This window comes from Halichoerus grypus, chromosome 7 (assembly GCF_964656455.1).
Source record: "Halichoerus grypus chromosome 7, mHalGry1.hap1.1, whole genome shotgun sequence".
NCBI lineage: Eukaryota > Metazoa > Chordata > Mammalia > Carnivora > Phocidae > Halichoerus > Halichoerus grypus.
In genome coordinates, this window is record NC_135718.1 from 1,564,817 (window position 1) to 1,581,274 (window position 16,458).

The following is a 16,458-nucleotide window of genomic DNA, read 5'->3' on the forward strand; positions in this document are numbered from 1 at the left end:
GTGGGGCGCTCAGCAGAAGGGTGAGGCCAGGAATGGAAGCTTGGAGCTCTTGGCCCCCCCTGCACCCCATCCTCTGGGAGGGCAGGGTCTGGAGCTTGTTGGCGGTCCATCACGCCGAGATAACGAAGCTGCCGTGGAATCCCCGAGCTGTGGGATTCAGGGTCCTTCCAGGTCCCAGAACACGTGGGGTCGTGGGATGTGGCACCCAGACAGGGCCTGGGAGCTCCTTGCACATCTCGCCCTGCATACCTCTTCATCGGCTGCTCGTGTATATTCCCCTCAGTTCTGTGAGCCACTCTAGCAAGCCACCAAACCCAACAGGGGGTCATAGGAACCTTCAGTCTGCAGCTGGTGGATCAAAGGCACAAGTGCAGTTGGGGTCTGATGTGGGGGAGGGGCAGTCTGGTGGGACCGAGCCCTTAACCCCTGAGGTCTGATGCCACCTCCAGGGAGACAGTGTCCACACTGAACTGAGTCGTCGGACCCCCAGCTGGTGTGGCAGGATTGCTTGGTGAGGGAGGGACAGGGAGCCTTTCCTAGGGGGACCCCGTCTGGGCTTGCTGGCTGAGCTGGTAGACAGGCCATCCTCAGGGGCTGCCGGAGCACGCAGGGTGCTCTGTGGGCAGCCTTGAGCTTTTGCGGGCAGGCATTATAGGGGTCGGGGTCTCCCTTAGGGTTGGGACCTTGAGCTGTCAGAAACGGATATGCCCTTACAGGCCTATGCAGAGGAGGGCCGGGAGCATCTGCCTAGCATCCGGTCGGGGAGGATCTTGTCAGTGCACGTGGACACGGCAGAGTGACCCGGTGCACACGAACCGGCTCCTGGGACACAGCGCGTTCACTGCCAGAGCCTCGTTCCTGTGTCGGCGCTGTGGCTCCCTTTCGGTGGATGAGCCACGGAGGCAGGGGGCCGGCGATGCTCTAGCGTCCTGAGCCAGTTCCAGAGCCACCCACCTGGGAGGGAGCTGCAGCAGCAGCCTGCTCCGTCCTGCGGTCGCGGCTCAGCCGTAGGGGCTGCAGGGGTGAGGCGCGCACGCTGTCTGCAGGGGCGAGGCGCCCCACACGGTCCCTGTGTCCGGCTCGCAGAAAGGTGTGGCTTCAGGTGGGTGAAGCTTTCCTTGTCAGCAGAACCCAAGTCCCCAGGTGACTCACCCAACTGGTGGCAGACCCGGCTGCTGGGTCCCTGATGCACGGCTGAGTGAGCCTCGCCTCCCACAGACCTCCTCACTGCCCCTCTGTCGGGACACCTCTTCCTCCCTAGGGGCTGTGTGCTGCGGCGAGGACGCTTCCCGAAAACGTCATTGGGCACCTTACGTGCCGGGGTGGGGATGGGCAGGGCCCCGGGCGGAGGACCCTTTCCTTCAAGGAGGACTTTTTCCAGTGGGGGGAGGGGACAGGCCCTAAATTCCTGGTAAGGGTGCTGAAGACGACTCACAGAATGGTGCCCTGGAGATCAGCGCCAACGGCCCGTGTGCTGACGGGTTGTTTGAACTTTTGAAGAGAAACCTTTCATGGGAATGGCATGTCCAGCCTGGCCACGTGGTCAGGGACTTGCCAGGGGCCCCGGGACCTCAGCTGTGGCCAGAGTGGGCGAGGGATGGAGTCTCCCTAATGGGGAGATGCGTGCCCCCCGAAGATATATCCAAGTCCTGAGCCCTGGTGCCTGTGAATGTGACCTTATTTATCTCTCTAAGGGGTCCAGCTTCCCTGTGTCCCGAGCTGCCTGAGCCGGGAGCCCGAGCGCCATTCCCTGGGTCTAAGTGGCTGGTTTTCCAAAGTGTTTTACACCCAGCTTTGAAGCTTAGGCATTATTTTAGGTGGAAAAGGGAACTTAGGTGAAGATTAACACGTGTGCTTTGGGACAGAGTGGCCCCCTGGCAAGGCAGGATCCTCCACGTCTGCAGAAGTTGCTAGAAGTGCTGCTGGTGGTTGCCTCATTCATCTCTCCATGGGTGGAGGGCCCTGGAGGGGATCAGACCCCTGGGAAGGAAGCAGGGGGAGAGCCGGTTTCTTGGGAGAACCTGGCCAGAGAGAATTCTGATCTGGGCAGATGGAGGTCCATGGGGGGAGGGGTAGCTCAGCACGGCCGGCGAGATGGTCGGGGTCCTGGCTCTGCAGCTGTCAGCACACATCGGTGCTCGGAAACTCACGGACGAGCCGGGGGGCACAGCAGCGCCCAGTGCCCCCCAGCGAGTGACTGCACGCGAGAGTAAGAGCCGTGCTGAGGGTGAGCTGCGGGGCGGGGCGGGGTGTCACTAGCATTTGCCCTTGCCTGTGGGCCCTGCCTCTCCTCCTGCACCCGGGGCAGGCTTCTCGGGGCCCAGGACACGGTGAAAGGCCCGGGTGCCGTGAGCGGCCTTGGGCCCTGGGCAGGTAGATGGTCGCTCCAGCCCCGAGGGGACAGTAACCAGGACGCAGGGCCCCGCTGGGACCTGGAAATGGCTCCTCGGCGGTGGTGGGGCGGTGGCTCCCCGGCCAGGCACCTTCCCGTACCTCCTGCCCCCGAGCCGCCGTCCACGGAGTTCGGGCCACATCCTGGGCGCCCCGGGCTCCATGATTACGTGAGGACGAACACGCCTGGCCCCTCCACGGCCCCGAGAGGGGGGACACCGCGGTCACTTCTCAACGACAGCTTCCTTCTCTTCCCTGGATGTGCCCTGTCTCCCCGCACAGGCCCTTGCCCTCGCACCCGTGATCCGCGGGACGGACAGCTGCTCCCAGCATCTTGTCGTTCTGGGGGTCGAATGTTCCAGCAAGCACGCTGAGTGGAGACACAAACAGCTCATTCTCCTAGTCGGTTAATATTTAGAAATTACACGATTGTGTGATCATGCGTCAATCGTACACACCTTTTCAAACAATTCTGTACTTTGCTGTGGCTCACAGGAGGCCAGGGCCCTGACGGGACAGCTGTGAGCTTGGCCCAGAACCTGCAGACGGCCCTCCTCCTGCCCGAGGCTCTCCGTGGTTGGTGGCGGGGTGTCCTTGTCTGCCCTGGGCTCTCTGGGGACCCCTGCGCTGTCGCCCGCCGGCCCTGTGGCTCGTTCCCCGTGCGTCACGCGGCCCGGACGGGACTCGGAGGCAGCTGCGTCAGGATCAGGCGCGGAGCGGTAGAGGTGCTGGGCGAGCACGGGCTCTTTGGTTGGCACAGTTAGTCCTGAAGTGGGCGGCATCCCCCTCACGAAGACGAGTCGCTCGGCACCTGCCCTGGGCCTGATGCTAGTCCTGGTCTGGGTCCATGGGGACATTGGAATCCTGGTCCCCACCCCAGGGCTCACGGTTGGCACCCTCTACCTGCAGGAGGCCTTGCCCTGCGAGGTCAGCGGACCAGCTCGGGGAACCGGGTAGGGGAGCGAGCGGAGAGGCAGAGAGGGGCCGCACGCCCTCTCCTCCCAATGCAGTGACCCACTTTTCTCTGGAGAACTAAATATACAGTTAAGTGTGAATTTGGGTTTTTTTTCCGGAAGGAGCAGCTGGGGGAGAGAGATGGGAAGGGGGACGAGGAGCTCGGGAGTGTGGGGAGATGGGGTGCAGCTGGGTAATGGTCAGGGGCCTTAAGACCACAAAGGTGTGACAGCCAAAGTCCCACCCGAGGGAAGCTTTGCTCCCGTGCAGCCTGTGTTGGGGGGGGCTGTCCTTGGGGACAGGGATGTCTGCATACCCAGTCAGTCCCGCAGAGGCAGGCCCCAGGACTGGCCAGGGGCCCCCAGAGGCTGAAAGGACTCCAGTTTCTCCCCGGTGTGGGGTGTGGGTACTAACCCATGGGCTCATCAGGCCAGATGGACTGAGTGAGCCTCTCCTGTGGGTCTGCCGGGGTTCACTGCACCCACAGACCAGTAGCCTCCTCTGTGCCGGGGGCCAGGGTGCACGGGGGTGTGCAGGGGCTCGGGGGGGCACAGCCCAGTGGGAGGAGGGGACAACTTTTGCCCCTGCAGGTCCTTCTGCCCCTAACTCCTCCTCCTCCCCCAGGCCTGGGAGTAAAGGTAAGAAGGACTGATTTTAGGAGCTTGGAGGAGGGAGGTGCTGTGAGCCGGGGGAGGGACGGGAAGGGCGGGGCAAGCCTGCATGACACCCGGTCACCTGCGCTCCAGGGCAGGTGAGCGCTGCACCCTCCCTAGAGACTAAGAGAGGCCTCCGAAGCAGAGGTCTGCACAGACGCAGACATGGCCTCAAAATCCAGGTGCATTCAAAGGGTCAGCTTTTTTTTTTTTTTTTTTTTTGATGTATTTCAGGAGTTTTTCCCCTTTAGATGTTTGGTCATATGTGGACATTGGTTTAACATTTATCCTAGGAAAGTCCAGCACTATAGTTTAATATGATAATCCTTTAAGATATAATGTTCTCCCAGTACTCATTAAATACACGTCTATTCATAGGAAGTCATTGTTCATTCTCGCAGCACAAAGAAACTATATTAGGTTAGACTTTGAAGGTGGAACTTATCTTAAATTGGAAGATCAAATTAGACCCTGAAACCCAGTGCCATTGTTTACTAAAGCCTTTTCCCCCTAGAAATTCAAACTCAGTGCCTGGCTTTTTCTAATCAGCTGGATGTCCCTCTTTAGAGAAGGAAGGAAGCTTTGTTATTCAGAGACAGTTGGGGAGAAAGAACAAAATTTACATCAAAGTCCAGGTGATTTGATGAATATTCATATGGACAATTTAATCAGTGCCTGTTCATTATCTGCATTTCCATGTGAAACAGGTTCTTGGAATATAAATAAAGATCATAGAGCAATTGTTTTGACTTTCATTTCTGTCTTCAATGCTGGGGTTTCTGGCTGCCTTCAGGACCGGCTTCCTGTGTAGCTGGAGAGAGGCCACGTCAGGACCCCCGGGACGCAGACCCAGGGATGGAAACGTCAGGTGGGTCACCCCGCAGGGCTTCCCAGCACGATGTCCCTTGGTCTTAGAAATAGTCCAATATAAATACAGGGGAGGGGGCTGTCAGCTCGACCCTGGGGTGTGGCCTAGTCGCCGTGCCTCAGGTGGGCGCCCTGGGCTGGAGGTGACAGGGTCAGAAGGGGAGAGGGCAGTTTGGCCCCCGCCCTCCCAGCTGGTAGCCGTGGTAACGGCTGTTCCTGGATGTCCAAGAGGGTGGGGGCTGCGGTCCTGGGAGGGCGTGGGTGGCTGACGGGAGGTAAGCTGCAGGTAAACCGAGGCTGACGTGGCCGTGGGTTCACCTTCCTCCAGCTGTTAAGGCCCCATGAAAATCCCACATTCACAAGAGAGTGTTGACCTCATCAGTGGTCCCTAAGTGGGACCGAAATAAAGTGACACCACGTTTCACCTGTCACAGTGACAACATGACAGAGAATGAAATCCAGGGCCAGCAACGCGCGGGGGCCACGCGGCACGGTTCGGGCTCCTGGGGGCGCCGTTTGTCAGATGGGAAGCTTTACAAACGTGCAAGCCTTCTAATCCTGCAGGTCCACTTGTAGAAGCTGGTCCTGGGGAAATGATTAGATATGATTTTGTGTAGGACGTTAGTTAAAAGACTGTTTATAATCATGAAAAAATGAGGAACAATTTACATGCTTAATAATCGGAAGCTGGTGAGCAACATGATGGTATATCCACAGAGGAGCTGACTATGGGGACAGTGAGAATCACGCTGAAACTTTCTGCAGGACAACAGATCAGGCATAAGCAGAGGGTCAGGTTCCACCCAGCTCTAATTTCCACCGGCAGAGCCCAGAGAGGGGCACGCGGAGGGGGTGTGAGGGCGCGGGGATGTCGCAGGCATCCACACGGGATGGTGCATCCTCGGGGTCAGGGGCAGGAGCTCAGAGACGTCAGGGATGCACGCGTGAACAGCACGGGCTGGGCCAGAGTCCAACGCTGCACTGGAAGGTCCGTGCGGTAGAACCAGTTTTCTCCCCACGAGAAGGGACGGGGACCGGTTTTCCTCTCTTCTTCAGGCTTTTCTGAGTCTTTGCGGTTTTCTCCAACTAACCTTTACCACTTTGGTAATCCCCAAGGAAATACAGGAAATGTCACGTAAAAACCCGCCTCTGTGTGGCGTTCCTACTTCTGCTTACCCGCCAGGCCAGCCGTCCTCTCGGGCCCCAGCCTACCACCCTGCCCTGCACCTGCTGGGCCCACACCCATCGCACCGGCTCATCCAGCTTTAGAAGTGGAAATGTGCCTTCCGAACCCCTTTGTCTGAGCCGGCTTCTCTTGGAATGCATTAAGAAAAATGAACTTCTCTGCGAGCCCTTGCGTTGTGATTATAAAAGAGAAATGATTCAGGGACTTAAAGATTTAGCAGCCCGGTTGCGACAGTCTTAGAGCAGAAAGATTAATGAGCTACTAGCCTAACATATGTCACAGAAAAAGAACAGCCATTTAATTTCTAACTTTGTAGAACGTGAACCAGCTCCCATTTTGCAAGAATAACTATTTTGCAACATGATTTTTTGCTCTCAAATTAGCCGATTAAAATAAACCAAGGAAGTCACCCAGGGACAAAGAAGGTGGCTCAGGGACAGTGTTCCGGTTCGCGCATGGCCGGGGAAGGCTAGCCTGTGTCATAGATAGGATGTGCTGTCTTGGCCTGGAGCTGGAATCGTAGGTTTGGCTGGAATCCGGGCCTCTTCCTCAGGCCTCTGGTTGACATCTTCTCCCTTCTGGGGTCAAGGGCAGGGAAGCTCTGGAAATTTAAAAATATGCCCACATGGGGCTCCTGGCTGGCTCAGTCGAAAGAGTGTGCGACTCTTGATCTCGGGATTGTGAGTTCGAGCTCCACATTGGGTGTAGACATTACTTAAAAGTGAAATCTTTTTTTTTTTTTTTTTTTTAAAGATTTTATTTATTTATTTGACAGAGACACAGCTAGAGAGGGAACACAAGCAGGGGGAGTGGGAGAGGGAGAAGCAGGCTTCTTGCTGAGCAGGGAGCCCGATGCGGGGCTCAATCCCAGGACCCTGGGATCATGACCTGAGCCGAAGGCAGATGCTTAACGACTGAGCCACCCAGGCACCCTTTAAAAGTGAAATCTTGAAGAAGTATCTGCCCACAAATTCACTGACACCCCTCCCTCCAAAGGGGAAGGCTAATTCAGCGTCCCCGACTGTGGACTGGGCTTCGAGCCTCCCTGCAAACCAGGAGCACCCGCGAGATGACGGGGTGCTCACCCAGGGCTTCTGAAGGTGGGTCTGGGCCGTCGGGCCTTCAGGCGAAGCCGCCTCAGCCACAGGACAGCCTCGTGGCAGACGTGGGCCAGAGCCCCCAGTGAGGCTGCCCCCAAATTCCTGCGTCACGGAGACGGGGTGACAGATGCCTGCTCTTGGAAGCCAACACATTCTGGGCCGATCGGTTTTGCAGAGGACACCTGTTTCACCCACCTCGCTGCATTGACTCCCAACCCACCTCCTTTTTCTTAGAATTTTAAAACAAATTCTAGATATCATGTCATTTTGTCTGGAAATAATTCAGGATATTTTTTTTGCATTTTTATAAGAAGACGTTGTGGGAAATTACAGACGCACGAGGAAAGTACCAGAGGGCCTGTCACTCCACACGTCCACAGGTCGTGCTACTCACCTCGGGGCTCACTTCCCCCAAGAACCAGACAAGACCGAAGCCCTCCGTGACACTTTCCCCGCTGGGGAAACTGAGGCACATCACCGCACTTTGCGCAGAGGTCTGAAAACCGGACGGCGTGTGTGTGTTTGAAACCTGCGTGTCTGGCAGTGTTTTTGTCTTTCCCCGTCATTGCCCCCTTGCAGGAGGAAAACAAAACAAAATTAATTTAAAATTTTAATCAATTAAAATTAATGAAATTCATTAATTTCTCCCTAATGAGAGAAATTAAATCGCACGGAATCAGATTTTTCATCTCCCTCTCCCCTCCCCAGATTGAGTCCTTCCTCCCTGGGGGCGACGCTGCCCTTGTGGAGAGTGAACGACGGGCGGGACCGCGAGCCAGCGACCTTCTGCAACCTGCTGCCTGGCCCGGGGCGGAGGCGGTTCAGGGCCGAGTGCGCCGCCGCGGGCTGGGTCAGGGTCTCCCAGCCAAGCGCTGGCATGGACGCTCGCCGCCGGATGTCTAGCAGCACCCCTGGTCTTAGTTTTTGCCCCTCTGAGGCAGTGCAAGAGCATCTCATTGTTCTAATTATTTATTTTTTGAAGATTTTATTTATTTATTTGAGAGAGAGAGAACGAGAATGTGTTGGGGGGGAGCAGCAGAAGCAGAGGGAGAAGCAGACTCCCCGCTGAGCAGGGAGCCCGACGCGGGGCTCGATCCCAGGACCCAGGGTCATGACCTGAGCCGAAGGCAGACGCTTAACCCACCGAGCCACCCAGGCGCCCAGGGCATCGCATTGTTTTAATTTGAATTTCCCCAGTACGTTTAGGTGGTCGTCCCTGTGAATGGCCTCATCACAGCCTTTGTACGTTTTGTCCACTGGGCTCTTTCTTTTTATGATTGATTTGTGGGAAAATCATTCTATTTCCTAGATAGTGATTATTTATAGGTTGCATTTGTTGCAAGTGATTTTCCTCCTCGCCTGTGCCTTAATTGTTTTTGATTTGTTTATGATGTGTCCTGTTACACCCAAATTTTATATTTTTGACATGGTTATATCGATGAGTCTTTTCCTTCATGAGTTATGCTTTTTTCCCTTCTTTCCCTGCATTTCATTAGAATATTCTTATATATTTCTTTCTAATTTGGTTTTCACTGTTAGGCCTTTGATACATTGGGAATTCATAATTGTCCTTGTTGAAAAGTGGGATTTTTCCCAGTGTGGAAGGTCAAATGTCTTGGAGTTAGTTATGGAATGATGAATGGTCATTTCCCCCCTTTGATCTGCAATGTTTCCTGTACCGTGTGGCCGGTGCCGTCCGTGGGTGCATGGGGGTCTGTTGGTCTGCTTCTGAGCTTTCTCGTCTGCTCCACTGACCTAGCTGTGCACCCCGGGGTGTTTCCAACTCACATCATGCAACTGCAGCTTTATGACGGGCCTCCATGATCTCACCATGACACTCCTTTTTTAGCATCGTCTGGACTATTCTTGGACTTTTATGCTTTCAAATAAATTTTAGAATATGTTTTACAAGTTCCACAAAAAATCTTTTGGGGTTTTGATTGTAATTGCTTTGAGTTTATAGACTAATTTGGAGAGAATTGGCATCTCCATGAAATTAGGTCTTCCCATTCTTCAACACTGGATGTCTCTGTACTTAGTCATGTCTTTTTTAACGTCTGTGAGTAGTTTTTTATTATAACTTTCTCCATAAATATCTGGAGCAACTTACTGAGTTTTAGAGAACTTACAGTCTTTCTCTCTCTCTTTTTTTGCTATTGTGAATGGAATCTTCTGTAAATCACGTTTCCTAACTAGTCATTGCTGACGTGTAACGATGCTTTCATCTCTGTGTGTTGAGCTTGTAAGCAGTGGCCTTGCTGAACCTTCTTACTAGTTTTCATTGTAAATTTCCTTTTATCTTTTTTGTACAAAGTTATAAAGATCTGCTAATAATTACCTCATCTTTTATAATCTGTACCTTATTTTAAAAGATGAACATATTGCCTTGGCAGGAACTCCGGTACCATATTACCTGGTATGGGAGTTATCATTCCCGTGCCTCTCATTCCCCGGGAAACCCCACTCGGCGGTCTTTGCAAATGCTTCTGGCTGGTCTTGGGGAGCAGGAGACTCGACCAGTTGATGGAGGAAGAATGAGGAGAAAGACTCACCAGGCAAAGGAAGTGGTACAGAGGACCCAGACGTAGGGTATGAGGATTTGGAAGTGTTTACTGCAGCTGCGGTAGGGAGTGTGGGGTTTAGGGAGGGGAGAGAGGAAACAGCGTCCAGAGATGAGGCCAGAGAGACAGTGTTATAGGGTTTTCAGTCAGGAACGCCAAGATCAGTATCTTTACATCAGCCTTTTATGATAAAATTTACATGAATAAAACCCTCCAAATTAAAGTATGCAAGTCGCTGGGTTTCAACAGCTGTGTAGGTCACGCCGCCATCATGACAACCACGCCACAGAGCAGCGCCGACGCTTTCCCGAGCTCTCGTGCTCTTTGTGGTCAGTTCCTGGTCCCCATGCAAGCCCAGGGAATTCTGCCTTTGTAGTCTTTTGTGTCTGGGTCCTTTCACTTAGCATCATGTTTTTGAGGTTAACCCATGCTTTTGTCTGCATCCGTAGTTTATTCTTATTTATTGCTGTGTACTATTCTGTTTCATGGATAGATCACAATTTCCTTAGCTCTTCACCAGTTGATGAGAATTTGTGTTGGTTCCAATTTTTGGCTATTACAAATAAAGCTGTTATGAACATTTGCAAGCATGTCTTCATGGGGTTATAGGTTTCATTTCTTATGGGTAAATACTAGGAATGGGATCACCAAGTTACATGGCGAGGATATATTTAACATTGTAAAGAACCGGCAAATTATGTTCCAAAGTGGCTGTACCATTTTGCAATTTTACCAGTAATGAACCATTTTAGTGGACATACAGTGATATCTCATTGTGGTTTTAATATGCATTTCCCTCAAGACAAATATGTTGAGCATCTTTTCTCATGCTTACTGGCCATTCATGTATGTTCGTTTGTGAAGTGTCTGTTCCACTCTTTTGTTAAAATAAAATAGTTTTTTTCTTGTGTTCTTATTACTGAATTGCAAACGAGTTTATATATTCTGATTGCAAGTCCTTTATCAGATATAATTATGTAACACTCTCTCCCAGTTAGCTTGTTTTTTAATTGTAATAGTTTTCAAAAAGTAGAAGTTTTAAACTTTGAGGAGTCCAATTGTTCAGTTTTTTTTCCTTATGGTTCTGCTTTCTGTGTCCTACCTAAGACGTCTTTGCCAGCCCAAGCTGCAAGACTTTCTCATAGCAGTGTGACGGTTTTAGGTCTTCCTTCAGGTCTGGGATCCATCCTAAGTTATTTTTTTATATGATGGTGAGATATATTTGTGATTTGTTTTCCCAAATTGATAGCTAACTGTTCCAGGACCATTCGCTGGATGTTCACTTTTGGTTCTTTTTTTCTGTGCTTCATTTGGAAAGTTCCTATTTCTAGTGTTCTAGTTCACTAAAATTTTCTTTCAGAGTGTGGAATCTGCTGTTGTTCCCATTCAGTGTATTTTTTAAATAAACAGTTTTGTTTTAGATTTAGAGAACTACTGCAGAGATAGTTTGGAGAGGGATCGTGTACCCCGGGCTATTTCCTCTACTGTTAGCACCTTACGTTAGTTCATGGACCAATAGCAATATGTGATTATTAACAAAAGTCCACACTTTATTCAGACTCTCCTATGAAAGTCCTGGTGCACAGCTTCTATGGGAGGCTCCAAGTTCTTTGAAACAAAATATTCTCATCTCTTCAAGAACAAAAGCATCTTTGGCTGTTCACTTTGTGATGATGTATAAGTTATAAGTATAGCCATTTCTGAAACTGTGCTATCACTCAAAAGAATTAATTAAAGCAAGTTAATTTTATTTATTTATTTATTTATTATTTTAAAATATTTGATTTTTATTTATTTGCCAGAAAAAGAGAGAGCACAAGCAGGCAGAGTAGGCAGAGGGAGAAGGAGGCTCCCTGCTGAGCAAGGAGCCTGATGTGGGACTCAATCCCAGGACCCTGGGATCATGACTTGAGCTGAAGGCAGACGCTTAACCAATAGCCATGCAGGCATCCTGCAAGTTAATTTTAGAAAGGGAAATATATTATGAAAAAACTCTTGCTCAAAAGCATGCTGATCAGGAACAAGGTAAGGGCATTCCCTCTCACCACTCCTTTTCAACATTGTACTAGAAGTCTTAGCTAATGCAGTATGAAGAAAAAAGGAAATAAAAGTATACAGATTGGGAAGGAAGAAATAAAACTGTATTTCTTCATAGAGGACATAATCATTTATATGAAAAATCGAAAAACCAAAACCAAAACAAAACACAACTCCTGGAACTAATAAGCAATTATAACAAAGTTTCAGGACGCAAGATTAATATACAAAAGTCAATCGCTTTCCTGTGTACCATCAATGAACAAATGGAATCTGAAATTAAAAACACATTATCATTTACATTAGCATCTTCCAAAATGAAATACTTAGGTATAGATTTTACAAAATATGTCAAGATCTATAGGAGAAAAACAACAAAGTTCTGCTGAGTGAAATCAAAGAAGAACTAAATAAATGGAGAGGAATCCCATGTTCATGGATGGAAAGACTAGAGATTCAACACAATCCTAATCAAAATCCCAGCAAGTTATGTCGACAACCTGATGCTAACGTTTAGATGGAGAGGAGACACGGGCCCAGAATCGCCACAAATACGGAAGGCGAAGAACAAGGTTGGGGGACTGGCATTACCCGACCTAGAGACTCCCTGTAAAGCTACGGTAGTCAAGACGGTGTGGTGTTGGTGAAAAAGTAGACAAATGGGTCAACGGATCAGAGAAACGGACCCACGTAAGTACAGTCGACTGACGTTTGACAAAGGATCAAAGGCAACACAGTGGAGCAAAGACGGTCTCTTCAAGAGGTGGTGCTGGAACACTTGCAAAATAATGGATCTAGAGCAGACCTCACACCTTCACAGAAGTTAACTCAAGATGCATCACAGACCTAAATGTGAAACGTGAAACTGCAAAACTTCTAGGAAATAAAATAGGAGAAAGTGTAGCTGACCTTGGGTTGGCAGGGAGTTTTAGATATAACACCAAAGGTACAATCTATGAAAGAAATAATTAATAAGCTGGACTTCATTAAGGTGAACACTTCTGCTCTGTGAAATACAGTATCACAAGAATGAGAAGATAAGCCACAGATTGGGTGAAAACATTTGCAAAATACACATCTGGTAAAGGGCTGTTATCCAAAATATACAAAGAACACTTAAAATTTAACAATAAGAAAACAACAACCTGATTTAACAATGGCCAAAAGACTTGATCAGACATCTTGCCAAAGAAGATATATGGTTGGCAAGTAAGCATAAAGGATGTTCAACATCATATGTGATTAGGGAGTTGTAAACTAAAAAGACAATGAGATAATAATACTTCACCAGTTAGAGTGGCAAAATCCCGAACATGGACAACAGCAAATGCTGGTGAGGATTTGGAGCAACAGGACCTCTCACTCATCGCTGGTGGGGATGCAGAATGGTAGAGCCAGTTTGTAAGGCAGTTCAGCAGTTTCTTACAAAATATGATCTAGCAATCACACTCCTCGGTATTTGCCCAAATGAATTAAAAACTTACATTCACACAAAATCTCGTGTTTACAGCAGCTTTATTCATAATTGCCACAACTTGAAAGTGACCAAGATGTCCTTTGGTAGGTGAGTGGATAGATAAACTGTGGTCCATCCAGACAGTGGAGTATCATTTGTTGTTAAAAAGAACGTGAATCAAGCCATGAGAAGACAAGAGGCATCTTAAATTCGAATTGCTAAGTGAGAGAAGCCAATCTGAAAAGGCTGCATAGATATGATTCCAACCATATGACGTTCTGGAAAGGACAAAACTATGGAGACAGTAGAAAGTTCAGTAATTTCCAGGGGTTGAAGGGAGGGAGGGGTGAATAGGGAGCACAGAGGATTTTTAGGGCAGGGAAGCCACTCTGCATGGAACTGGATGGTGGATCCAGGTCATTACACGTTTGTCCCAACCCATAGAGCGTACAATGCCAAGAGTGAGCCTAGTGTAAACTACAGACTTGGGGGGATTATGTGAGTCAATGTGGGTTCATCAGTTGTAACAAAGGCCCCATCTGGTGTGGATGTGGATAGTCGGGGACACTGTGCTTGAAGGGGCGGCAGTGTGGGGAACTCTCTGTACCTTCTCCTCAATGTTGTTGTGAAAACTACTCTAAGAAATAAAGTTTATTAGTAAGTAAAAATTTCCAGAAAAAAAGCATGCTGAAATTTCAATTTGGGTAATATTGTATAACAACTTTACAAAGTCACACATTTTTAAGCAATTGTTCTCAAAGATCTTTTTTTGGGAGTATTTTGTCTAGCCCACTTTTCTTCCCAGTGGAAAGGTTTTCCTCCTTAAATTTGCTTAGATGGATAGTGAATTAATTGAATTGCTTTATTTATACTGTCGTGTTCACTTGATGACTGCCCTGTTTTTTTAGAACTCCTGAAATAACTTAGACAAATTAATTAAGATGACAAGTTGAGCATGAATATTACATTTCCTTTTTAGAATCATGATTTGGATAGACTGTAATTTGAATTTACTGCATTTTAATTCCTAAAATACTTTTTCAATCTTTAAGGAGGGGAAAAGCATCTTTTCAGGGATCCATTCTTGTTTGGAGCCGCTAGACTTTCGGTGTGGACCTGTCTGTCTTGAAGAGGCTCCAGAGGTGGGGGTGGACGGGGGACCTGTCGGTGGCCCCGAGGGCCGACACCCCTACCCCGGCAGGCCTGCTGCGTCTTCTCTTTGCGGGTCACTGAGGTCAGCCACATCCCCCGACAGGGCAAGGATGTGATGGGGCGGTCAGCCTCGGAGCCTGGACACAGACCTGGGGGTCTGAGGGTCAGCAAATGCTCTGTAAGCTTTCAACAAGCACCACGGGGCTCCTTTCCACCAAGAAGCTGAAGGCCATGGCACTCCAGTGAGCTCGTCTGGGAGAGGACGTTGTGGGGCAGGAGGACGTGTGGGGGGTGCAGAGGGTCCTCAGGAGACCAGGTTTGGAGACCAACCCTCACAGTCCTCTGCAGGACCCGGCTCGGAGCCTGGTGTCCCTGCCCCCCTTGCACGCGGGCTTCTCCTGGGCTCGGGCTGGGGGGCGGTGGGGGGCCCGAGTCAGGGGCTGCCCGCCCGCAGGCTCCTGTTTCTGCCTTTCCTCGCAGAGCTGTCACGTGTCACTTGACGGTGCTCACCAGGTGAGGAGGTGACGTGAAAACCGTCCTTGCTGGGCTTCTGCGTGAGGGACCAGATGGTTGCTGCCCCCTGCATTCCTGCCCCATGTGCGCCCTCAGAGCGACTCCAGCGTCCTGGGGAACTGGCCTCGCGCTAGCGGCCCTGCCCAGGGACGGCCACTGCCGGTGGGAGGCAGCTCTCAAGACACCTCACTGCGGTCACCCGGGGAAGCTCCTCTGATCCAGCAGACCAGATCTGGGTCCCTTTCCCACGCAGCCCTGCACTTCCACACATCCCCATGCGTGTCTCGCTCTCCAGGCAAAGTGAGCCGTGGGACGTGTGAGCCACGGGATGTGGCCGGCAGTCCTGCCAGCCGGGAGTCTCTGGAACAGCGGCCCCATCTGCTCAGTGTCCAACCCCAGCCTGAGCTCTGCCGCTCCAGGAGGTGTGCGGGGCCGCCCCCAGCCTCCAGGTGCAATGGCAACTCCTGGTCCCCTGGCTCCTTGGAAGCTTCTGTTGGTTCTCAAAGTCTATTCCATTCTTGCTGACAATTGATTGTTTTTTTAAATACGCAGCTGGGGTGAAGAAAGCACTGTGCGGGCCGGTCTCTTGCCCTCTGGCTTCGGCTGGGCCCAGGGAGCAGGTGGGGAAGGAGGGCGATGGGCAGAGTGTATTCTCCGACCCCTCCACGGGGTCTTCTGGAGCCGGCCCCACTGCTGGCCCCGCTGCTGGCCCCACTCCTGGCCCCGCTGCCGGCCCCACTCCTGGCCCCGCTGCTGGCCCCACTCCTGGCCCCGCTCCTGGCCCCGCTGCTGGCCCCGCTGCTGGCCCCGCTGCTGGCCCCACTCCTGGCCCCACTCCTGGCCCCGCTGCCGGCCCCACTGCTGGCCCCGCTGCTGGCCCCACTCCTGGCCCCGCTGCTGGCCCCGCTGCTGGCCCCGCTGCTGGCCCCGTGGCTCTCTCCTGCAGGGTCTCCCCTCGAGCTTCGCCCAGCACAGGTGACAGCCCTTCTGGGATGATCTTGGCCTCCCCACACCTGTGGAGTGGACACCTTCCTGACACCTGTGGATTGTCCCGATGTGCAGGAGCAGGTTCATGCCAGGCGAGCTGGGACAGGGCTTAGGAAGCCTCATTAGCTGTGACTGGAGGCCTGGCCGGCAGGCCCGAGGTTCCTCGTCCTTGGCGGTGGGAACCCAGCGCCAGCCGTGCCCTCGTCCTGTCGCCGGGCTCAAGGCTGCCCAAGGCCTTCCCCGCTCCGGTCCCATGGGTCTGGACAGCAAGCGTCTCGGCAGCTGGATGCAGGTGGACTTCCTTCCATTGGTCCACGAGCAGTTTGGGCGCGTGGACTGCTTGAAACCATATTCTACCCAGCAGGTCTTGGCTTCTGAGACAGCCCTCCTCAGTTTGTAAATGGAATTGAAAAATCTTATCAAGGAAAAAGAGAAGCACTTTTAGTTTCTAAATTAGGGAATTTATGGTAATAAATCAAGAGTGCCTACTCTAATAATCATAGAAAAACATGATAATACGATTTACTCTTAAAAGTATTTCTAATATAATACTAGAAAATTATATTTCTGCTAATCTCTGGTTCGCCTGTTGTGAGTGTAT

At 51.1% G+C, this 16,458-nt stretch overlaps 1 long non-coding RNA gene across 6 annotated transcripts; it reads left to right on the plus strand.

Annotated features, from left to right (window-relative positions):
• The first annotated feature begins 675 nt into the window (after positions 1–675).
• On the plus strand, positions 676–15,621 carry LOC118521531 (uncharacterized). Of its 6 annotated transcripts, none has more exons than XR_013449542.1 (5): positions 676–1,102; positions 3,301–3,434; positions 4,513–4,633; positions 4,792–4,870; positions 14,261–15,621. It is a non-coding gene; the product is annotated as an uncharacterized LOC118521531 (long non-coding RNA). The 6 variants fall into 6 exon arrangements; XR_013449545.1 differs by lacking the exon at positions 676–1,102 and having other exon boundaries at positions 2,346–3,434; positions 14,261–14,673; positions 14,838–15,621; XR_013449540.1 differs by lacking the exon at positions 676–1,102 and having other exon boundaries at positions 2,346–3,434.
• The last annotated feature ends 837 nt before the right edge of the window (positions 15,622–16,458 follow it).